Source organism: Sapajus apella, unplaced genomic scaffold (assembly GCF_009761245.1).
Source record: "Sapajus apella isolate SASKATOON/1434 unplaced genomic scaffold, GSC_monkey_1.0 scaffold1, whole genome shotgun sequence".
NCBI lineage: Eukaryota > Metazoa > Chordata > Mammalia > Primates > Cebidae > Sapajus > Sapajus apella.
In genome coordinates this window covers 34,620,723-34,647,353 of record NW_022436941.1, presented here as the reverse complement: position 1 = coordinate 34,647,353, position 26,631 = coordinate 34,620,723, and positions in this window count along the sequence as shown.

Here is a 26,631-nt window from a genome sequence, read left to right as displayed (position 1 = left end):
TTTCACTGTCCCACAGAGACAAAGTTGACAGGTGATGGCTAGATATTTTTAATTAGGAGAAACCCCAAAGTAAAGCACTTTCCAGAAGGAGTAGCAGTTAGCCCCAGTAAACAATATTTGACACCTGCTTTGTTAAATTAGAATGAACACCTGCCATTCACTGCTTAGAATGCTTACTGATTACTAATTTCAAGTAAACACTAAAAAGTTATACCAAACACTTTGTATGAGTTTAGAATTTAAAATTAAATAAACTATAATATTAACTTTTATTTGTTTTAATTAAATTTCATTATACAATTGAAATGTGAATCCATTGTCTTGCCAAATAATTCAAATTTTATCCAAAGACACAGATCTCATTTGACCACCACGTTCAATCTTACTTTGAATATTAACTCAAAACACAAGAGCCCTAAAATTTGTCATTTGGTTAAAATGATATTTTCTTTAGGAAAAATTCATGAATAATTTACCCTGTGTGTCTCTCTAGACTTTTGTTTCTGCAGAGTAATTCATTCCTTCTCTCTTATATTTATGGAGCAGACAGAAAACAAGCAAATCAAGTAAGTAAAATATGTAGTAAATTAGAAAGTGAAGTACCGTTAAATTTCTGAGGGAAAAAAAAGAAGAATCCCAAATACTCTTATTAACAGAGATTACACCTTTAGTTAAGTGGATAGGAAAAACTTTAGTGAAAAGGTATTATTGGCAAAATAATGTGAGGGAAGTGAAAAAGCCTACCATAGGGACATCTGGAAAAGAGAATGCCAGCGAGAGGCAAGGGCAATAGTAAAGGCCTTGAAATGCGAGAAACTTTGGCACATTCAGGAAGAAACAAGGGAGCAAGTGCATCTGGATAGGAGTGAGGTAGTTGGAAAGGAATAGGCAGGGCTGACTGCATAAATTGCAGCGCGCTGTGAGAAATGAAAATGTGGGGCCCCTTGTTCAAAAGGAAGGGACAAATGCTATTAAGGTATTGCAGTAGGAAGCCTTCTCTTTTCTTTAATGGCCTATCTTTTGACTTGCCATGGTGTTTTGTTTTAAATTTACTTTTTATTGTTCTAAATAAAGGAAAATTAAACCTCTAAATTATTGACATTAATTTTAATGTTTATACGTTGTACACTGGCACTTTTAAATGCAAATATAAGAGCATGTAACTCACATGCAGAAACATTGAAATTACACAGTTTGCATTTTGTTACTAATACATGCATGTGCATTTTGTTATTACCAGTGGCAGCGGTGTAAAAACAAATTCCACTGGTTTTGTTCTACAACCTGATACATGCACATTCTCCCAACCCTCACAGCTTACAGAGGACTGAAAAGAAAAGGAATTATGAGTGTTACCATGAGGAATAAAGTTATGACAGGGTTCCTTGATTATCTGGGTTTCTTAGAACCACTGTCTTGATTCTTTTTTCAAAGCAAGTTTGAATAGCTTCTGAGGGTTGTCAGCACACTGCTGATTACTCAGTCATAGACACAATATACTTTTCTTGTTCTCCACTTGAATCTTGCTGAAGATACATGCACTATGCAACCACAAGGGTTCTGTGTTTCTGGGTCATTGCAAATACTCTATGAGAATGAGATGGAAAGGAACAGTGTACTCTCCTGTGAATATCCATTGGATTTCATTTACAAATCATATGTTGAAGGGAACAATTAAGAATTTTAAGAAGGAAGCAGAACATTGGGCCAAACACATACCCTATGTGGCTGCACTAGTCACATGCCAATGAGGCTGGCCCTGAGAGGAGGAGATAAGAACAGAAAGTTGATGAGAGGCCCAGTTGACAAAGGGCCTTGTAGGCCATTGTACGAATATTGAATTTATTCCAAATCAAATTGAAAGTCACTGTAGGGTTTAGCAGGCAGAGTGGTCATACTGGAATTTTATGTTCATGTTTACTGACTTAGTCTTTTTATTTGCTGAAAAATTAGCACTTTAGACCTCTTTAAAATACTCCAATTATTTTGGACTCCATAGGATATGCTTCCCATATTCTGTGCTTATAAATTTCTAGTGCTCCACAAGGCCACTTTGAGGCTCCTAATTTTTCTCTGGTATCACAGTTCTGAAATGCCATCTCAGGAAAATCAAGCTGTTCTGTGGTTTATTACTGAAGTTTTGAAATACAATACCAACTATGCCCTAATATACTTCAGAGTTTAGAAAAATCACTTTTGCATTTTTAAAATAATGTGTGTTTTATCTTTCCATGAAATCAAAACCTACATCTGGGAGGCAGAGGAAAGGATGAATTTGAAAACCACTATTTTTCTATACTCAGAATACTGCTCCTTCGACTCATACAATGCATTTTTTCTCAAGAGGCTGTCGAGGTAAACTTGGGTGTGAATTTATATCATTTTCTAAAAACATGAACACACCTACTAACATTAGCTCAGTTAATTATTATTTCCAATTTTTTCTTTTTCTCAGTCAGGTTTTAGTGAAAAAAGTTGCCTAGTCTGCTCTTGAATTCTGTTTCTGATGCCTAGAGTAAAAAGTAATATTGCTATCAGCCTTACAATTATTCTCTTTTATTCAATTCCAAAAGCTTGTTTCACTCCATCCTTGCAGATAAGTTTTTTAAATTGGGGTTTAGCAGATCGAATTAAGAAGACTACAACCGGCTACCTAAAGTGGTGTCTTTTAGGCAATTTAGTCTCCACAATTGTTGTTTCTTCAAGTTTTGCATAATCCTTGCAACCTTTACACTATAGTACCAGTAAGTTTCTGATAAAGAATTTTCCACATAGCCAACACTCTAGAAGTGTTTGTTAATGTCCATGGCCTAAGTCTTAGACAAGAAAAGACAAATGAATTTGAATTAGGGGTTCTAGGGACTGCGTGGTTTATCTGTAATTGTTTCAATCAATGATAATTACTAAGGAGGATTTAGGAGACAGGAGGCCAGGGACAAATATTATGACTGGCCTAGTTTCTCTGACCCTTTTTATTATAACACCCTCTTCTTCAAACTCCTTGAGTTTTCACACCACCTTTTCCTTGTTTTTAACCTCTCTGAAAATAAGAGGCATTTTGCTACAACACCTTCAATGATTGTCTTCACCTGTAAATATAAAGCAGCCTTCTGATTATGGTTTCCTGGTGCTTCATGGGCAAAGCCCCACTCTGCCTTCCAGCTTTATTTCCCATTATGATTCATCACAAATCTACAGATGGTCAGCACTTCCCAGGGAGACTTACGTTCACAGTGCTTTCTCTACATGGAATAGCTTTCCCCATTAAGTATGTGGATTGAAATGATAATTTCACAAATGCCCAACACAGATTAAAATGATTAATAAAGACTTATTAATGAATAAAGATTCACCATTTTTTCATTATATAAGAGACACCCTTAGGATATTTACCATGTGCAAATCTCTAAACAATTTTATATTAACCTTATGTCATAGGTACTGTCACCTCCCCCATTTTATAGGCAAAGATAAATTAAGTTACCTGCTAGAGGTAATGCAACTTCCTTGATTCAGTTTCAAGTTCTTAATACCTAATCCTAGTTGTTCTTCAAAATAAAACTTTCCCCAAAGTCTACTTTATCATTTGGGTTCTTGAGAGTATTAATTTAATTGTCTTTGAATTACAGAGAATGAAAAAACCACGTTCCCAATGTTATTTTAAGCACCTTGAAGTCAGAAACTTTATCTCAGTAATGTTTTCCACAACATTTAATATGGAAATGTTTGTGGTATAATGATGTTTTGGGCTTGTTTTTGGTTTATATTGTTCATTTTGTTTGTTTTTTTGTCAGGGAAAGGGTTATCCTACAATATCAGACATTATACTAAGAATAACACAATAATGTAATAATGAATGGAAACATTTATTACTATGCCATAATAATACAATCATTGTTTTATGTATAAGGGGATAGATGTTAAAGAATTAAGTAATTTGCTCATTGTATATGCATATATATATATATATATATACACACATTATATATGATACTATGTAACATATAATATTATGATAGATGAATGTTTTTAAAAGGAAGACACCAAAATATTATATATAGTAATAATAGAAATATATATAGTTTTTCATGAGTAAAAACCGTGCTGTGACCTATTGCAAGCAAATGTGAAAAAGAAAAGATTTTCTCCTTCATAAATAATGAGAATTTAAAATGACAATTTTTTTATGATTATTATTAATGGGCAATTAACATACCACTTCACACCTGCATAGGTTTTCATACTTTAGAAAACACTTTTACCTCGTGTCTTGTTTGATGCCTGGGATGATATTAAGCTCGATTTTGAGACTTCTATACTGACAGTCAGAAAAAGACTATGGGTTACACACAATGCTAACACTATAAAAAATGAAGAATCTTGATTACCAGTAACCAATTCTTTTCAAGTAATTCTCCATCCACAAAAATAATTTACACAAATTTCTAGGGAAATAATGTATTTGTCCTTTATTCTGAAGGAAGCAACATTCATGCTGGGTAGCTGACAGCAGGTGTTAATTCTGCAAGTACTAATTTAACATAGCAGGTGTCAAATACACTGGGTATTAACTGCATGGTTGCTACAAAGTGATGACAATCACCTAAATGAGCTCTGATCAGGTGGCTACTGGCACTTGCAGGCCTTCTGCTTGATTTTATTACTCACCTGAGCTTCATTGGTTGAGGCAACATCCCATGAAAGCCTGCTGTTCAGGAGTTTATGGAGTAATGAGCATCTACTCCTGGGATATGAACATTTTCTCTATCTCCACCACCATTTCTTTTTGTCAGTCACATATGATATGACATATCAGGGTAATTATAATCATTTTTTTAAATGATGAATAATACTGTGGGAAAATTGTCAGCAGCTGCTTCAAAATTAACTACTTTCCCAAAATATTGCCAAGCACCTGCTCCCACCCCACTCCTCTCCTCACCACTTATAAGTAATCTGGAAAAATGTGCAACACACATACATTTGCCTCAAACTTGCCATAATTTATGAAAAAATATAATTTCAGAAAAGAGAAATTTAAACTTATGCCTTTTAATCTATATTTTGAATGTTGGTGAAATATTACTCCTAACTTGCCTTATTTTTAATATATAACTTCTAGATGTTTTCCACAATTGATATTTTCATATAGGTGTCATGCTATAACAATGTTTTTCAACATTTTGTTTAATTTCTTAGTTGTTTTTTCATTAATATTTAACTTTCATGTTTCCATGTTTCAATTTTGGTTATTTTTTCTCAATAATATCTTTGCTGTTAATAGGTTCACACTGTTCTTTATTTAAACCACACCCGCAAGTCTCTCTTTCTTAAATCCTTTTTTTGCCTAGTGACTTAACTTTTACTTTCATCTGTCTTTTTCTTTAAAGATGGCTTGACTCCGAGGAGACAGGCACTGCTGCAGTTTGTGAAAGGATGTGTCTGATGCTACTGAGTTCAGGAGAAAGTCAACGAATGTCTGAGAAATGATATTTTCCATAATATTTACTTTGCAAAGAAATTTTGTTGTTCAGCCTCATTTGTCTTTATCCTACATCTCCTCACCCTTTGAATATTAAGCTGCAGCTGATGATAACAATATGGGAAATAAATTAATTGAGTTCTCATCAAAATCAGCAGGCTCAAATTCTTTGAAATAATCTTCTATTTGCAGGTAAAATGTATGCAAAGCCAGGGAGCTATGGGCTTTTTATTATTCTTGTTTAGCTGGTTAACACTGTTCAAAGACTGAGTGAAAGCAGAATTTGTTAGCCTTTTGTGAAACAAAAAAATCAAATTCACAAGCCTTACCATGAGAATAAAGCCACCTACAGGGGTGTTTTATAACAGATAGATCTAAAATAAATGAGGTGGGGTGCTGAGAGAGGGACCACAGACAGGTAAGGGTAAAAGTTGGTGGTGAGAATGCCAACTTCCAGGGGAGTGAATCCTGATGTTGCCTTTTATTTTGCTCTAATCAACCAATATACAGTTTATGACCCAGCGCATGACAGCCCATTTGTGATGCACTTTAGAGAGGTCTTACTTCATGAGAGTAAAGTAGGCATGATATCTTTGAAATGGAGATCTAAAAATGTAATGAGGATGTTCTCTTTAGATCATAAATGTATTTTATGTAAGATCCTCTTTCATCATGGAGAGCTTATTGTGTGAACAAAAAGACTGCCATGGAACCCTTACTTTAAAGGACTTCTAAACACGGCCACCCTGCCCCATCCCAAACTGTGAAATGAGATGAATTAACTAGCTAAGCCTCTGTTAACAGTAGTGATCACATTTATGAAATCATGACATTCTAACAAGCTTTCCATATCATACAAAGGGAAGCTGATCACAGTGTTGGCAAACGGAAAATGTGGGCTAAGAAAAGCCTCTAGCTACACTAGCCAACTTAGAAATAGCTAGCAACACTGCCTCCTTTTTTTCTGTCAAACATAATCATAGAAACAGTTTGGTCCGTGAGGTTTGGATTAGCTTATCCTGAAATAAAGAGGATGCCACAACGATGAAGGTCAGCTAAGTTCGGCTTTGACTCGTAATTATGATTTCATAAACATCCAGCTGTTGTAGGGAAGGAAAAACTTCTCCTTCACCCTCAGGAGGTTTGTTGAAAAATCAAGGGACAAAAGGCAGATTAATAAGAGAAAAAGCATACAAATTTACTAGTGTTCACATGGGAAAATCACAGAGTGATTACTCCCAAATCTCTAATGGGGTGCAGAAGCCTGTATACCATCTCAAGATTACAGAAAGAATATTGGCCAAAAAACAGGTTATGGTGGTAAATCAGGTTATAGTGGCAAGACAGGTTAGGGGAGAGAAGAACAGGCAGGCTTGACTGGCAAAGGTGATCTTGTTGTATAGCTTAAACTTTCCAGGCAGCAGCTGCCTGGAAATAGATGGTGGATGTTTCTTTCAGACTTTTAAGCTACCAGATTCTCAGTTAATTTTTCCTAGATCCTGAGAAGGGAGGGCCTCAGAGAAAGGTTGGCTACCTCAATGCAGATTCTCTACAGATGTAAATCTCTCACACAAAACACATTCCTGTCGGCTGGCCCTCTGAACAGCCATCTCAAAATATATCAAGGAAGTTTATTTTGGGGTAAAATACTTTCATTTCTTTCACTGTGATCTGTGATAGAGAGACAGTTTCATGTAAATAAAATGGTGCTTAGAAAACTATACTTTATGAAATGATATTGAAATTAAATGAAATATTTAACAAAGGTTACTTTGGTAAAAAATACATACTACATCTAAATATATTTTTAAAACAATTATTAAAAACAATTCTTTTTAATAATTTTAATAATTTAATTTTAAATGCATACTACCTCTAAATATATTTTTAAAAGAATTATTTAAAAAATTCTTTTTAATAATTCTTTAAAAAATATATTTAGAGGTAGTATGCATTTAATATTATTTAAAAATAATTACTTAAAATAACTCTTAAAAATATATTTTAAAATATATTTAAAATGAATTTAAAAATGTATATATATTTAGAGGTAGTATGCATTTTTAATGCATAGTTTAATAATAATAATAATCTTCATGAGATGCCAAGTATTTAATTATTACCCAATCTCTTATTTTCAAAAAAATGTTCCTATTATCTTTGTCTTGTTGCTGATTTTACTTATTTCACAATTATCACTTTTATGCCAATACATTTTGAATAAACTTATAGATTCCAGTCATTGTAAATGTTACTCCTGTACAGACATGGTAGACATCAGACCAACAGAAACACACAAAGCCACAGAGAAACACACAAAGCCACAGAGAGACACCCATATACCTCTACACGACACTTTGACCTGACAATATGCATACAGAATCAGGTGTAGGTAATGCTTCTCTCACTCTAATAAGGAAAATCAATAGCATAAAAAAAGAGAGGTATGACAACAATTGGCCTCATAATTTATCTGGTTCATTTCTGACTTCAGAAAGGTGAACAATTATATAATACAGGACAGATTATTATTTTGCTCTTTCCAGTAAATCTTACAATCTCCTTTAATCTTTTCAAAATTGTATCATTCTTTGATAGCAAAAAAAAAAAAATATATTGTTTGCATCTAATTTAAAGACAATTTTGAAATTATGTAGGGGGTTATCAGCATGTGTGATGTTGAGTATGTTAAGTGTTTATAATTGTTATGAGTAATGATATATTCCTTGACTGTCTCTAGAAAGAACACATCTTAATTTTGTCATGAAGAATAAAATTAATTGAGGAAAAACACATTTTTAAGACATGCTTTTAAGGCCTTTTTAAATGATGACAGATAAATGCTTTTAAGAGTTAATTGCTCGAGGTGGCTCACTCCTGTAAGCCAAGCACTTTTGGTGGCAAAGGCGGGCAGATTATGAGGTCAGGAGATAGAGATCACCCTGGGCAACATGGTGAAACCCGGTATCAACTAAAAATGCACACACACACAAAAAATTAGCTGGGTGTGGTGGTGCATACCTGTAGTCCCACCTACTCAGGAGGCTGAGGCAGGAGAACCACTTGAACCCAGGAAGCAGAGGTTGCAGTGGGCAGAGATCACGCCACTGCACTCCAGCCTGGGCGACAGAGCAACACTCTGTCTCAAAAAAAAAAAAAAAAAAACACGTTAATTACTATAGTTTTCCACTATTGAAAGTCATCTCGTTCCTGAACCTTACTAAAATCATTAGCAGGTTATTTCTTGTGCCACTGTTGTTTACACAAAAGTCTAATATCCCTCTGGATGTTTCTTGATCAGTGTTTAATCAATCTTTGTACCTTTCATACTATCTTTTATATTACAGATTTTCAATAAATTTTTAATATAACTTTGAACTCCATGGATAGGGAAGGAGGAAAGGGGTTAGGCTTAGGTAGTTCTCAGTAACAAAACAACAATAGCAACAAAACTGTCAAAATTCATCTAAAACAAATGATTTCCTTCCAGTGAGTTCTAGAAAAAAAATGTCAAACAGACCATGTAAGAAGGAATGGATAACTTAATAAAGAATATATTTAAATACCATTTTCCAAGGAAAAGTGCAACGTTCAGGTAGATATTTCTTACAAATATTTTATAAAAGTCAAGGAAGAAATTGAAAACTTAACTCAGGGAGGATGCCACTTTGGGGAGTTAACTCTTGACAGGGACAGAACTTCGAAATTATGGAAAGCCTGGTTTTCTTAAATGTCAGTCTCAACAAAATTGATATGTATTCAATGAAAGTCAATGTATGGTTCAATTCCCTGATGTGTTAGTTCACTTAACATTATCTTCTATTTTGTTTCTAAATACAAACATTCCAGACATTTTATTCATTCACTCTTCTTTACATTAAGTTTTTCAGTGTACACTTGCCAATCGTTTAGGTGGAAAATATGAGTTTGTGTTGAAAATAGGTGGCAAATTCCAAAAGTTATGAGACAATCTAGGAGTACACATGGTTTATCTGATTTAAGAATTTAAAATTTTGAGTAAATAATACAGTCAAATATAACAGGTAATGTGAATAAGACAAGCATCCCACCTAGGATGCTTAATTTTTTATGTCAGCTTGACTAGGCCATGAAGTGCTCAGATTAAACATTATTTCTGGATGTCTCCAGGTGGGTGTCTGCAGAAGATTAGCATTTGAATCAGTGGATGCAGTAGACTGCCCTCCCCAATGTGGGTGGGCATTATCCAATTCACTGAAGGCCTGAATAGAATAAAAGGCAGAGGAAAGAGAGATTTACCTCTTTTTCTGCCTCACTGTTTGAGCCAATACATCTCATTCTCTCTTACCCTCAGACTGGGATTTACATCATTGGTTCCCCTGGTTCTCAAGTATACTGACTCAGACAAAATTACACTGCAACTTTCCCAGATGTCCAGGTGCTGGAAAGCAGATGGGACTTCTCGGGCTTCATAATCACATGAACCAATTCTTCATAATAAATTTCTCTTTATGGAGATGTGTGTGTGTGTGTGTGTGTGTGTGTGTGTGTGTGTGTGTGTGTATGACTGGTTCTTACATCAACCACCTAACAATACTCTTTCTTCCAAGGCAGTGAAATGTAATCTTTGAATTTGAAGACTCTTTGGAGGACTTGATAAAATTATGAGCCATTGACTTAAGAGAGAAACTCACAAACAAAGTAAATATCTCTCTTACTCTTGTCTTGGCTTACTATAGTCACAGCAGCCTTTTTGCTTTCTTGAATGGCCGGAACACTTAGTGCCTTGCACTGGCTATGTAATCTGCCAGGAACAATCCTCCTGGAATTTTTGATCTGGTTTATTTTCTCAGTTGCTACAAATCACTGCTAAAACATCACTTTCTCATATGAATGGCACCAACCAGATAGAAATTTCAAATTTTAATCTTTCCACAACCTTTCACTAGAAGGTTAAATTTTTTCTTATTTTTAGCACCTTATAAATTCCATACCTTTTAGTTTTCTGTTATTTTACTCTTTATTGTATATTCTAGCCCTTCAAAATCAGATCCACAAGGGCAAGAGTTTTTATATAGTTCTTTTTTTGTCAATTTCTGTGTCCCATGTACCGAATTCCCTGGTACATAGTAAATAGCCCTAATAATTGTTGATGGATGAATACAGTTTTAAGGAGGCAGTGTAATATTCTGCTAAAGAACATGCTTTCTGAAATCAAAGGGATATGGACGTCTTGATTCAGCCCATTGGCAAGCCTGTGGGCAAGTTGCTTTATATCTAGGAGCTTTTGTTCCTGGTAAATTATAGAAGGATAATAAGAAAGCCTATAGTTATTTGGGATTCAGAAACAGAATGTTGTCTCTTCCCACTTACCCTTGCCTCTATCAGACAAATTCTAGATTTTTGTGCAGTGTAATATGACAGATACAAAAAAAGCCATAATCATTAGGACTGAATGAGAAAAAAAAAAATAGATGAAAAGACTAAACCAATTTAAATCATGAAGTTCTGAGGGGAAAAAAACACATGAAAAGAAATACAGACAATAGATAGAGGGTAGTTTTAAGGGAGAGAAATTAGGATGAGAATGGGTGAATAAGTTTCAGAGAACTTTGAACTGTGAAAATCAAGGTATTGAGAAATGTTGCTGAAGGTTATGAATCACATACTTTTTCATGTTTTGAGGAAAAGAATATAAGGACTGGAATGACTGTCTTTTTCCTTGCAACTATTTGAATTGAGTGATTTTAATGCTACCCAGGGTAATAACGGACAGATATTGATTCGAGAATTCATGGGAATCACACACATAAAATCAATAGCTAAGTGCATTGCATGGTCCATTTTCAAAAAAATCCTAGCTATTAACACAATATTAAAATACTCATCTGATTTCATGACAACTAGGGCATTGATTTATTCATTTGACACTTATTTATTAAATACTCACTGGCTTCCAGACACTGCTTCTTGTTATGGACACAATAAAGAAAAAGACAGTTGTAGTTTCTGGACTCATGGAGTTGAATTTCAGTAATAATTATTAAATTGAGATAATTAATATATTTAATTCAGGAATAATATCAGGATAGATACATAGGTAGGCCTTTACAAATTTTGTTTATGATTATATTTGAGTGTATGCATTTTCTTTTTCTAGGGATTGGACCCTAAAGCTGTGAACTGACTCTACGCGCAATTTTTTATACCTTAAAATCTAAATTTTTTCTTCCTTAGTGAGAGAAGCTTTTGAGAAATAATGAATGTCAGAAACTAATTATAATTAACTGAGGAGTGAGATAAATGGAAGGTAAAGAAATAAGCGCCCAAGAAGCAAAGGAAAATAATAGATACTAGTGGAATCACAAAAGTATATTTTGCTTGTTAGTTGCGTCATTTATTTTAAATGGAAAGAAATTCACTATGTTTAAAAATTGAGGGACAGACTGAATAGTATTCCACTGTGTATATGTATATATGCAATAGATTTAAAAAATTCATTTATCTGTTAATGGACACATTGACCATTTTCTTACCTTGGACATTGTGAATAATGCTGCAATGAACACGGGAGTATAGAGATCTCTTTAGCATGCTGATTTCATTTCCTTTGGTTATATGCCGATAATGGGAGATCGTTATATCAGAGTATTTTTGATTTTAGTTTTTGAGGAACTTCCATACTAGTTTCCAAAATGGTGGTACTAATTTACATTCCCGCCAACAGTGTACAAAAGTTTCCTTTTCTCCACATCCTCACCACACCAATATTTGTTATCTTTTGTTTGTTTGATAAAAGCCATATTTACAGGTGATATCTCATTGTGGCTTAAATTTGACGATAGTTAATAATAATGTGTTACATATTTCAACATAGCCAGAAGAGTGGATTTTAAACGTTCTCTCCACAAACAAATGATACTTATTTGAGGTGATAACGATATTAATTAGCCTAATTAGGTCTTTCCACAATGTACACATGTATAGAAACATCATATTTTTTATTTGTCAATTAAAAGTAAAATAAAACTAGAAAAAACATTCTGACAAACAAAAAAAAAGTGAAGATTCCCAACTGTCCTATAGAGAGGTATGATCGAAATACAGAGAAATACAAAATGTCTAATGAATAAAGGTCTCAGGAAGGTAAGAGAAATTACAACTTAAAGTGGTCTTTAACTAAAGGAAAAGATGGGTTTGATATTTTGTAATAAAAATTGAGAATATTTATTTGAAATATTTGCTCAAGTCTTTGAAGTCTAATTAATTTCTGTGACTTCAGATGTTTTCATCATAGTGTGAAATACTCATTTTGGGTCACTAAAAGTGCCAAACAAATAACCAACCAAATGCAAACTATTGTTTTTATCAAATGGAAATGGGTCTTTAATCTCCTGAACACTGCCAACCCCCTCAAATGAATGAATATCCTAAATTTCTTCTTATATTCTCATAATTCATTAAGATACTTGAATAGCCAAGTTAATTGATTCATATAAGAATTGCATAAATAAATTTGTGCCGGGGAAAGAAAAATAGATGAAGGTCCTCTTGATCAGCATCCCCAGTCCTAATAGCTTCCATATTCCTGAGAAGAAACCACTTTTCTGAACTTGGTTTGCATTTGTTCTTGCTTTCTTTGTTGTACATTTGAAAACCTATCCAAGTACTTAAAACAAAAATATTGTATTTTAATATTAATGTATTAATTTAATACAAACATTGTATGAGGGTGGGAAGTTGCCATTATTTTTCATAGAAAAGTATCATTGTGGAATTGTCTATATATTTACCATAATATCTTAACGAGTTTCCCATACATCTAGTTCCTTAAGTAGTTTAGTCTTAATTTAGATATACTTTACTATGTTTTATTTAGTCATCTCCTTTCACAATTTTTTCTTTTAGTTTGATTTTTATTTGTTTGTTTTAGAACTGAAATAAACATGACTGCATATGGCTGTTGGGGCCTGTTTGAAGTCATTCTGCCTTTTCATAGAACACAGGAAATATTTTGTACTCTAATGATTAACATATTTGGATTAACTGAAACTGCCCATCTGGAGTTCTGTAGATCCAATCCTGTGCAAAGTCAGTTGTGAGGATTCACAATATCAATATTAACAGGAGAGTGTCAAAGTGGCACAAAAAAAGAAAGCTCAAGCCTCATGGTGACTTCAGCTGACAGACTGATTTGTGGTCATTTTAGGAACCATTCTTGAAGTTCCCAGTAACTGAGGACCTGTTAACAGTAACTAATTTGTACCAACGAAGTTAGCATGAGCTTGGTTGACTATAGAATCAGTATAAAAATAACTGTAAAAATTAGAATTAGACGGTAACCAATAGCTGCTAAATCCTGGGACATGTGAGATATACCTTATCCTTGAAAAGTAGATTGAATATTGAGAAGATGTTTCAGGAATAAAGGTTTTACACCAAGAAAAGTCAGAAATCCCAAGAAGTCACTAAAGCCCTTAAACTGTGTTTTTAACATACAAAACAAAGGGTTCCATTGAAATTATAGTAACCTCTTACTTCTTCTTTTATTTATTTATTTATTTTTGAGATGGACCCTCACTCTGTTACCTAGGCTGCAGTGCAGTTATATGATCATAGCTCAACTGCAGCCTTAAACTCCTGGGATCAGCTGTTCATCCCCGCTCAGTTTCTCATTACTTCTATGCTTTCTAAATGAATCCTATCAAATTCATATTTTCTCTTAAATAACAATAAAACCTTAAATTTAAATTTTATATTTAATGACTGTATAACTCTTTATGGACAAAAACAATTAAGAAAATCAGATGGGGAAGTTCAGAGATTCATTAAGGATTGTCTACAATGACTCAGTTGAGAACCAAAATTTGCACTTCCCTCAAGGGAAAAGCTCCGTCCAAATGCAAAGTGCCCATGGAAGCTGAAAACCCCTAATGTCTGCAGTGTCAAGCAGATGACATTTATTTGCAGTCTCTTCGAAATTAGCAAGAAGGCTCAGCTTGATTCAGATAAGACCAGAAGTATTTATTCTCTGAGGATGAGCCTGTTCTCACTCTTGCCCCATAACAAAGTGTGAGCACTTGGTACAGAGAGAGTCCCATTGCTAGGATATAGTCCCATAAATTGTGTCTGTTTCCGCATCAGATAATGAATGCTCCTGTTATTTGCCACCAGCTAACCCTTCTGCCTGGCAGTTCTAGCCTATACCAAATAATCTAGACCCGTGTTTAAAGCAGTACATTAAAGTTGCTCTCATAAATTATTATGAGAGCAACTTTATGCTCTCATAAATTCCATTTATTTTCTACATTCAGGAAATATTAATCACTATTTACTTTCTTAAATATTTCTAAATTCTAATTTACTTTGAAACCTTAACATATATTTATGATGTTCTTTTTATAAGTAGTTTTTCTTTCATATTCAATATTTATCCATCCATCCATAAATTTCTCTTTTCAGTAAGCCACCAAAGAAACCTTGAGACTTACTTTTATAGAAATATACTAAAACACTTATCACGTAGACAAGAAAGCAAGGAAGTTGCTACATAGTTTAGGTATATGTGTGTGTGTATTTGTGTGGTGAGTGATATGGTGGTCTATTTGGGAATGAGGGAGATGTGGTATGCATGGAAAGCTATAAGGAAAAGTTTAAACTATTCATATAGCTAAAACTTGACTGTATATTCCAGGTTTTGTTGACTGCTGCATTATGTGAAAGTATTGTCTTCTTGAAAAGGAACAGCCTTTGAGCCAGTTTATGAATTGCATATATTCAAGCCAACACCAATTACAAGGAAAACAGACGAGCCTGTCTTTCTCCCCAGTGCTGCTTTTACTTAAACAGTCATTCAGGTGGAAAGATGCCAGCCTTCCTGCCCTGGGGCTTGTTTCATGCACTCACAGATGTCTGGCTCAGATTACAAACATATACAATGGCACTGATGCCAGGCTCAGCCTGGGGATTTCACTGACATCATAGTGAAACACAAAAGTTTCAATCATCAACTGAAACATGTCAGGGATGGCCTTTCTTAATTTTACAATAGATATCCTTACCATTAACTTTTCTAAAAGGAACCTTCATTAAAAGATCTATATATCTCTGTAGGATATTTTGGTAGGACAAAAATGCCAAGAGGTCGCAGAAGAATGATTGGTAATGACAAAGGCAGAACACTCTATTAACCTGACATTGATGGGGAATGATCTGTACACATATGTTAATTTTACAGATAAGTGAAGCTTAACTTTTCAAGCACCAAAGCTAACCATTTTAATTGAAATATTTCTAAAACATATTACACACATTAATGGCTTCTAAAGTGGAATGAATTTAATGTAGTTTTTCCTATCCATTAAAAGTCAAAGCAACTATCTATATAAATGCTGATCTATTCTGTAATGTGATGGAATCTACGGCCTGGAGAGCTACAGAAAGGACTACCCATAAATACATCTCAGTTTTTTTGTATTCTCAACCAGTCAGTTGTAACTTTTACAATTGTCTGTATTCCTACCCATAGATCTTAGCTGTATTCTAAACTTACTTTTACCACATTTGCTGAAACCTGAGAAACTAGGTAACTATCTTTACTAGGAAAGATAAGTAAGATTAAGATAATTTAACAAAAGTCTGTATTCTCTGAGAGTGTACTGTGGGTTAGTTATTCATTCATGTATTCACATAATGCATGTTTATTATGTTCACACCCTCCACATGCTGAAAATACAAAGAATAAAATGACATGTATCCTCAAGAAAGAGAAACCTGGACTAAAATATTAAAGAAAATAAAATACGACATGTCAATTATTGAGATTCTATTATGGGTCATGAACCTTAGATGAAATCACAAAAACTTTTAAACAAAATAAAGCAAGTGATATTTTTCTCTTTTAACAAATAAAGGAAATTTAAGTTTTAATAATTTCCTCAATGTCATATGTGGCATAATCAACATTTGAAACTTTGTCTCTCTGAATTTAAAAGCTACTAAATTTCTTATGTACTAGGCTCTTTTCCCAAGTGCCATGTCCTTCCTGTTTCTCCCCGTACTTTCTGAAACACACACGGAGTGTGGAAAGTGGTGCCAAAGAGGTGAGATAACTTGCAAAAGCTGCAATACTTGTGGGAACCCTGAACTTCTTTCTCTTTTACTATATTGCTGACTTGCTGTCACATATAAATCTAAGCTATAATTCAATAGCTTTTTCTTGATACATCTGGTATTATCGATAGCTAAATTTTATAGAATTAAGATAGTGAAAAAACCAAATCTAGATAAGAGAGATGGAACTGACTTGTGTAGGGCAATCATCTTCCCAATTGGTTAATTATTATTAACTTTGGGAAGGCCAAAAAAAAACAAACATACAATGTTGATACAGTGGACAGAAGGAAAGCAGTGGGGCCAAAAAATAGCAGGTACAACGTGCACGCAATCAAGCTTGTAAAGTATCTGAACCAAGCCATATGGATGGTGAGGAGTTAACTCTAATCATGGTGATCTGTGGAGGTACCTACGGTGAGCTGCTCTGCCCAGAAAACATACTGCAAGGCAGCAGAGAAGGGGAAGAACCCCAATGTCAGGGACAACTACCTGGATATTTAAGGGAAAAAAACCAGACCCTATTTGCTGATTTAGGGACTACAAAAAACAATAGGAACTGAGAGTAGATATTTCCAACTATGAAACATGCTTCTGTGTACACTGTTTTCAGACTTAGCAAGCTTAACCTTCGCATAGTAAAAAAAAAAAAAAAAATTGGCGTTAAGACATTTGTGCATATAATGCATCCAAATCTGGATTTTTTCCTAAATCAATTCAAAACATGTTCCATAATAATTTACGTTCCAAAAAGCAAAACAAATTACCTAGCATGTAAACCATTATAATTTTCCCAGTGGCTTTGCCTTCAAGATTAGAGAAAGAATTATATGCGATACTAAGTTCAATATTTGGCATATCAAATATTGAATCTTCTAAAATTTCCCTCATCTCTCTTTCTGTTTAGCAGAATGAATGAAAGAAATGGTTCTTCTTGATCTGACATTCAGACCAAATCAATAGGATTACAATGTAATAGCCAGCAAGTGAGGGAAGAGTGAACTAACCAGGGAACACTCTAGAGGTTGCTAATATTTGTCTAAGTCAAGTGATCTTTAGAGACTCTTCATCTCATAACAGGTTAAGGGGAGGCACCTTATCTCACTATCATCCATCTTAGCCACAGGCTGAACTAGGTGTAATGGCCATGGTTATTAGGAGACACTGTGTAATCTCAGCAAACAGCATCAAGATTTGATAATTATTTATTGTTCTGTTCACATTTACTTGAAAGAAAACAAAGTTCTCTAGAGAAGAGCCAATGAACATTGTGCATAAGAACAATAAAAATAAGATATTAATCACACATATATTAATGCCTCTAGTGAAAGAATGATATGAATAATAAAGTGATTAATAAGAGGCAACAAACCTTTGAATCCCTGTCAGCATTTGTATGCACCATGCTTGAATAATTTAATGAATTAATATACCCTCCATGAAAGCCTGGAAGCCAGAATTGTTTTCAGCAGGGTCACACCTTATTTTCAAGAGTTGCCATGCTCTTGTACTAATTCCCTGAATTGTTATGCAGGCTGGAGTAGTTGATTTAATGTTCATTGCAGAACTGAAGTCTAAACATTAAAACATATCACAACCTAGCGGGCTTTTAGTGAAACACTAGACAGACAATGTCAGTTTTGATTGAGTTCTTCTTCTATCAGAGGCAATTTAGTACATGCCAACTTACTTAAACAACAACAACAAAATCCTTGTCACCCATGCTGTAATGAAATCTTGGAAGAAAAGCTCTACAAAGAAAACAGGAGATAATACAAAACAAGTTTATCAGGAATATGTCAAAGAGGAACCATGATTGTGAAAGGACATTCTTCTTCTTCTACATAATCTTTAAGCCAGGCAGCACTTACTGCCAAAAAAGATAACTTAATAATAATGAATCAGGTTCCTTCCTTTGCAAGAGATATGCCAGTATTAAAATAGGGTCTGGCAGCCAAGTACTGAAAACATGGCAGCACATTAAAATACGTCATAAAGACAGTAAATGGTCTTGCAGAGACATTTAAGGAGAGAAGCTTACAGCATCTAAATTGCGCTATGTTAAAACAAATATTTGAGTGGGAGTAGCAAGGGAATCTAATTGTCTCCTGTGAAGGTAACAGGCTTTGAATGGGACCTGTGGGAAGAAATTAGATACAGAGGAAGGCACGAATTTGATAATCCAAGTTCTCTTTGCTTCTTCAGCAGTTCCTATTTCAAAACTTTTTATTACTACCCTCTATTCTGCTGTTAAATTTCTGTAATCCGGTCATTCAGAAAAGTACAAGAGGCTGCGTCTGAGTTCTCCTCTAATCCCTTTCTACTATATTCTTATCCTTCACAAGAAGAAATTTCTCTCCAATCCCAGATTTTGCATGCCACGATTGCATAGTGAAACACATGATGCCCTCTGGAGATGACTGCTAGGAAAGGAAAATGAGAAGAAAACAAACACTTTTCCTCATAGACTTCACCTCCTGAGTATTTCTGAGACCTTTCATATATTCCAACAGCTACAGAAGGTGAAGAACAGGCTTGGCCAGCCTCTGATAATCTCTGTTAATTTTAAAAACATGGTTTTTTTGTGGGAAATATTGAGCACTTTGAGTGAACCTCGTTTCTCATGTCCTTTACGCACTAACAGAAAACTGCCTCTTCCATCCCCATCCCTCTCAAAAAAGAGTGTCTTTTAAAGCTCTCTGAAAAAGTTTCTCATTTTTCTCATGAAACTCCACCTCTCCAGGCTTAAGTTCCATTTTCTTACTGCCTATCCAGCTAATCAACATTTCCCTCTTTCCAAACAAACAAACAAACAAACATTCAATGACATTCATTGAATTTCATATGTTTTGATAGCACAATTTGAACTCCCAAGTCATGACTATGACTGCAACCTTTCGGTGATACACTCATATTTATGGAGAACATTAACACAAAACATATACCTAGTTAATAATTTTTCTTCTGAATGCAACCTTTGGCACCATGTTAGACAATGCTTATGTGGTTCTTCAGGGGAGCCTGATTTCACAGTAATGGTCCCCCCTCCAATATACTTCAGCCATTGTCTTCCCGGACTTTACATGGACCTTTCACAGTCCAGAATTACTTTTGCCTCTGAAACCCTGACCCTAGCTTTTTAATTCCCGCTATAGGTTTACTCTTTCTAACTCTGTTCTTCATTTCTTCAATATCTCCAATTCCTTGCCCCCCACCTCCTTTCTTTTTTCTTTTTTTTTTTTTTTTTTTGAGAAGGAGTTTCACTCTTGGTTGCACAGGCTAGCATACAGTGGTGCGATCGACCTCGGCTCACTGCAATCTCTGCCTCCTGACATCAGGTGATCCACCCACCTCAGCCTCCCAAAGTGTTGGGATTACAGGCGTGAGCCACCATGCCCAGCCCTTGCCTTTTTTTTAAATCCTGTTCTAACCTGACTCTTTCATGTAGCAAGCACCTGGTTAGTTACTGGAATTTTCCACATTATCACACTACCCCTCCCCTACAATTCATTTCTTTTATCTTCTTTTCGACAATTTGACTTCTCTACTTCTGCATCAGAAAACTTGCACTTGCATGTCTCGTAGGCCCCCTAAAATATTCTCCCTATAGAAACATAGTTATGTTAATTGAAGTCCAATATATTTAATTGCATCTATCTTCTACCGTATGCCCAAAAGAAAGGGTGTTCTTCCTTTGCTGCTGATACTACATTACAACATGTTCAGTAATTTTGCATTTCAAGTGTTCAAAGTAAAAGAAATATATCCAGCTATTCTTCTCTGCTAAAATCTCCACCTCAAGCCATAATCTAGTTCAAGTTTTTCTACCAATTTAAAAATGCAAACTATTTCTGTCTTCCTCTATCCAAACTCATCAAAATAGTATTTTCCACCTAACCTAATGCTTTGTCTTCCCCAATAGCCTTTGCAAATTTTCTTAAAAAGAAAATCCAATGGCCTTCTTTAGTATATTAGTTTATCACTCTTTATTTCTTGTGATTGTTACCCTCAAGCTCTCTCCAGCTTTTCAGAGCATTTTTCTTAATCTCTTTTACTAGCTAATATCACTTTTACTAGCTAATATTAAAGTAGAATTTAACTCATTCAAGTATAGTATTTTTTTCCTCTGTACTGTCTCCATTGATACGTTGTGTATACCTTCAAGTAATATGCTTTTGTTGTCTCCTCTTGCAAATTATACTACTTACCTTGAAACCTGTAGAAAGTAGATAGATGCCCGATTATCAACATTTCCTTAACTTCCAATTAATTTTAAAAAAATTAATTTATTTTTCATTTTTATTGTATTTTAAGTTCTGGGATACATGTGCAGAATGTGCATGTGCCATGGTGGTTTGCTACACCCATCAACCCATCATCTGGTATTTCTCCTAATGCTATCCCTCCCTTAGTCCCCAACCCCGGTAACCCTCAGTGTGTGATATTCCCCTCCCTGTGTCCATGTGCTCTCATTGTTCAATTCCCACTTATGAGCGAGAACATGTGGGGTTTGGTTTTCTGTTCCTGTGTTAGTTTGCTGAGAATGACAGTTTCCAGCTTCATCCGTGTTCCTGCAAAGAAAATGAACTCATTCTTTTTTATGGCTGCATAGTATTCCATGGTACATAGGTGCCACATTTTCTTTATCAAGTCTATCGTTGATGGGCATTTGGGTTGGTTCCAAGTCTTTGCTATTGTAAATAGTGCTGTAATAAACATACATGTGCATATGTCTTTATAGTAGAATGATTCATAAACCTTTGGGTATATACCCAGTAATAGGATTGCTGGGTCAAATGGTATTTCTGTTTCTAGATCCTTGAGGAATCACCACAGTGTCTTCCACAATGGTTGAACTAATTTACAGCACATTAATCAATATGAAAACATTCCTATTTTGCCACATCCTCTTCAGCATCTATAGTTTTCTTACTTTGTAATAATCGCCATTCTAACTCACATGAGATGGTATCTCACTGTGGTTCAGTTTGCATTTCTCTAATGACCAGTGATGATTAGCTTTTTTAAATATATTGGTTGGCCACGTAAATATCTTCTTTTGAGAGCATCTGTTTCTATCCTTCACCCACTTTTTGATGGGGTTTTTTCTTCTTGTAAATTTGTTTAAGTTTTTTGTAAATTCTGGATATTAGCCCTTTGTCAGATGGCTGAATTGCAAAAATTTTCTCCCATAGGTTGTTTGTTCACTCTGATGATAGTTTCTTTTGCTGTGCAGAAGCTAGTTTAATTAAATCCCATTTGTCAATTTTGGCTTTTGTTGCCATTGCTTTTGGTGTTTTAGTCATGAAGTCCTTGCCTATGACTATGTCCTGAATGGTATTGCCTAGGTTTTCTTCTAGGGTTTTTATGGTTTTAGGTCTTACATTTAAGTCTTTAATCCATCTTGAGTTAATTTTTGTATAAGACGTAAGCTATTTTAAAATGTCAAATAACAGAAAATATGCTTATAATGAATAAAATAATGGATAATTTCAAAGGAGAAGTTAAAATTAGAAAAAGGAAAAAACATAAAAATGTAAAACAATAATGTATAAAGTAACCTATGTGGCCTGGCAGGGAAGCTCATGCCTGTAATCGCAGCACTTTGGAAGGCTGAGATAGAAGGATCACTTAAGATCAGTAGTTCAAAACCAGCCTGAGAAACATACTGCAACCCTATCTCTATAAAAAAATAAAAATTAGCCAGCTCCGTGGTGCACACCTGTAGTCCTAGCTATGAAATAAGCTGAGGTGGAGGATCTCTTGAGCCTAGGGGTTTGAGGCTGCAATAAGCAGTGATCAATCTACTGTACTCCAACCTGGGTGGCAGAGTGAGACACCCTCTGTAAAAACAAAATGCTATATAAACATAAAAAGCAATTGAAGGCAGAGTAGAAGGAAGGGCTACTGAGTTTAAAGACAGATACATGAAAATTATAGAAACTGAAAAACAAAAATTAATTTAAAAAAATTGAAAAATGATCCTGAGGGATAACATCAAGTTGTCTAATCTATCTGTAATTAATTATAAAGAAACAAAATAAAAAGTAGCATATATATGCAAATATGTAAACACGCATAAATATACATACAGAGAGAATGAAAATAGCAAATTTTCCAAATTTAGTAAAAAAGCATGAACTTATGTACCCAAGGAGATTAGAAATTCCAAGTAAAAAAATAGAGCAAACACTTATGTATAGCATATTCAACCTGCTAAAAAAAAAAAGACAAAGAGAAAATATAGAAAATGTGAAATTAATAATATGTACTTCACATAGAGGAAGATGAAGATTGAAACTGATGACTGTCTTTGCATCAGAAACAAAAGAGCAATTAGACTTCTCATTTGTCGGGGACAATGACAGCTGCCTAATACATGTCAAGCTCAATCCCATGGACTGATTCTCAAATCTTGCAAATGCAATATACAACAACAAATATATTTGTCCCCAAGTCACCAGATTCAATATACATGAAAAAGCCTACCCAAACTTCAAATTACCTGTTATGTAAAAAGATACAAGCCATATCCCAACAGGAAGTTGTCATATTCCTAGTGCAAGATTTGCGGCAAGCAAGAGAATTCCAAGAATAACTGCAGGGAACGACCTCCAAGAGAGGAGTAGGTAGCAACAGATCCAGATTTGTGTATAAGCACCACTGTAATGAGAAAATTCACAATAAGTATATAAAAGTATTCAAAAAGTGTTCTGGGAGATCATAGAACAGATTACAAGAAGAGATTTAAATGTTTACATAGTGCATAAGGAGGCAGAATTAAAAAGCCACAGTTTCTGTGGAAGTTAAAGGTAAGCGGTAAAAAAAAAAAAAAAAAAAAAGCAGACATTTGATGATTGCATGGTGAAGCAAAAAGGGGATTGTCACTTAGGGTTCTCCAGATAACAAAAATGTGGAAGTCACATAATCTTTCCCTCACCAAGAGAAAAAAAAAAAAAAAACCTCCACTAAATAAACTGTATTTGCTATGATGATAAAAACAGTTGTCATTGAGATAGGAATTCTATGGATCACAAAATTTTTAATAAATGAATAATTCTGTAACAAATTATTAAAAGAAAATAGAATGAGGATGAATACTTCACAGCTACTGAAAGTATATAATGAAAAAAACTATAAAAAAAGAAAACTGTAACATTCCAAACGAAATCTATATACATAAACAAGCATATGAGAAAAAAACACGTTGGTTTCAAAAGTTAATATTAGAAATGTACAAAATAATGACATAAAACCAAGATAAGATTGATCTCTCAGAAGAAATGGGGCTGGGAGAAGAATTTCAAAAATTAGAAACAAATGAAGAGGTGGCAAAAGAAAAGTGGAATCAATTTGAAATCTTTACCTTCTAAAAAAGATAGGAAAGCTTCTAAGAAAAACATGCAACCATGAAAGATGTACAATATGTCACAGAAAAAATTAATGAAATGAAAAAAGCCAAGAAAAAAATTATAATAAATGTATAATTTGAGCCACTAAAAGGAATAACAAATAAATCCAATATGTGATCTTTAGAAGTATCCTCTAAGAATATTTTCCTGAATTTAAAAATAAAAGCTTACATTTAAATGCAGAAGATTACCATGGCAGGTGTGAGTAAGTTAATCTCAATCAACTCCAAGCCATATCCAATTAAAAATATTATGCTTCAAAGATTTTTTAAAAACCCACAAGGACTCCAGAGAAAAGACAAAATAATTGAAAAGAATTAGTTTTCACATTTTCCAAAAGCAATATATGAAATAATGCAACAGAGTCATAATTTCAAAATTAATAAAAATGCTATGTAGACATTTTATATAAAACCAAATTATCCTTCTTGTATCAAGCCTATAGAAAGACAGTTTTGACCATATAAAGACTCAGAGTATATTGAATCCACAATCCCATCTTGCAAAACTCAATCCAGGACAACTTGATCCAACCATGAGATAACTAGAAAAATGTCAGCAAAATTATTTCTAGTAAGCATTTGTAAAGATAAAAAAATGATAGATGATGATAATTAGATAGATAGAATTTTAGGTCTCAACTAAAACAAAACTAATCACAAGGATGTAAGACAAATATATAAAATTTGTTTATGTTGTTGCAAAGTATAAATAATGCAATTAAAAGTGGAAAATACAAAGAGTAATGTAGTATAAACTCACTAAGTGCAATATCGGCAATAGGAATAATTAAAAGATACCATTGAACTGATAAAAAATATGGTTGAAGGTTAAATAAAAAATACTGAAGTCATTAAAAATTATGATTAATAAAAATACATAAAATAAAAGAAAACATATATAAGAAAAAAAGCTATAATATACATAATAATTATAAAACATTATGGGCATGTAGATACCAAATTTAAAAGCTATATAAAATATATAAATATGCTTAATTCACCTATATACAGCAAAGTATTTTCAATTTGGCTGTTTATATGCATTAATATATTGCATACAAGAAACATACCTAAAACAAACAGGAATGCTAAATATGAAGGAATGGGCAAAATTGTATCTGGCAGATAATAAAAGGAAAAGTAAAATTTAAGCAAAAAGCATTAATTATGACAAAAAGGGTACTTTTTAATCCCAAAGGAATTATTTGTAATAAACACTTAGCATTTATAGTTTTCTATGCACCAAATAACACAGCAAGCAGCTTTATAGGGAGATAACTGCAAAAGTTCCAGGGGAGGCATAGATAGGCCCACACCACAGTATTAATGGAGGTCAGTGCACACCATTCTCACTATAGAAAGATAAGTAATAAGTAAAAATATAAGAAACTTAAAGAATGTTAAAAATTAGGTAGATTATAATGACATATATTAAACTTTTCATTCTACTAATAGAAATAAATCTTAACTGATTATATTAGTAATGCTTTCAGTCAACATAAGCTCTTAGCAGTAAAGTTTTGGGGGACTTAAAAAGTAATGGGTGGATTTTTTACTGTGAGGAGTTTGGTGCCTCTAACTCCTGCATTGTTCAGGAGTCAACTGCATACTATAAAACATTATTAACTATAGTCCTCATGCTGTATATTATATCTCTTGATTTACTTATCTAGATTATTGCAAGTTTGTACTCTTTGACCTACTTCTCCCCAGTTCTTCTGCCTGTCCACCCCTGGTAATCACCATTCTACTCTCTGTTTCTGTGTTTTTGATAGGTTTTAAAGTCCATATATAAGTGAAATTATGCAGTATTTTTATTTTTCTGCCTTATTTTATTTAGCATAGTGTCCTCCTGTTTAACCCATGTTGTTGCAAATGGCAGTGTTTTCTTTTATAAGGCTGAATGATATTTCACTGTGTCTATGCATGTGTGTGTGTACATATGACCCAATGGAAATTTAGGTTGTTTCCAAATCTTGGCAATTGTGAATAATGCTGCAATGAACACAGAAAAACAGATCCTTCTGAATTCATTTCCTTTGTATATATCCACCAGATGGATTGCTGGATCATTTGGTTGTTTAATTTTTAATTTTTTGAGGTACTTTCTTACTGTTTTCTATAATGGTTTTTACGTTCCTATTGAAAGTATACATGGGTTCCCTTCACTCCACACACTTGCAAACATTTATCTCTTGTCACTTTAATAATAGCCATCACAATAAGTGTGAGGTGATATCTCATTATAGTTTTGATTTGCATTTCCCTAATGATTGGTGATGTTAAGCATCTTTTCATACACCTGATGGTCATTTTTAATGTCTTCTTTGGAATAACATCTATTATGTTCCTTTACCCATTTTTAAATTGGTTGATTTTTTAATTTTTTAATTTTTTTTGTATTTTTGCGTGTTTGCTTGCTGTTGTGTGTGTTCCTTATATATTTTAGATATTAACTCCTTATCAGAGGTATACTTTGCAAATATTGTCTTTCAATATTTAGGCTGCTTTTTCATGTTAACTCCTTTCCTGTACAGAAGTTTTTTAGTCTGATGTAGTCCACTAGTTTATTTTTGTTTTAGTTGCCTGGGCTTTTGGTGTGATACCAAAAAGTTAATGCCAAGGCTAATATCAAAGAGACATT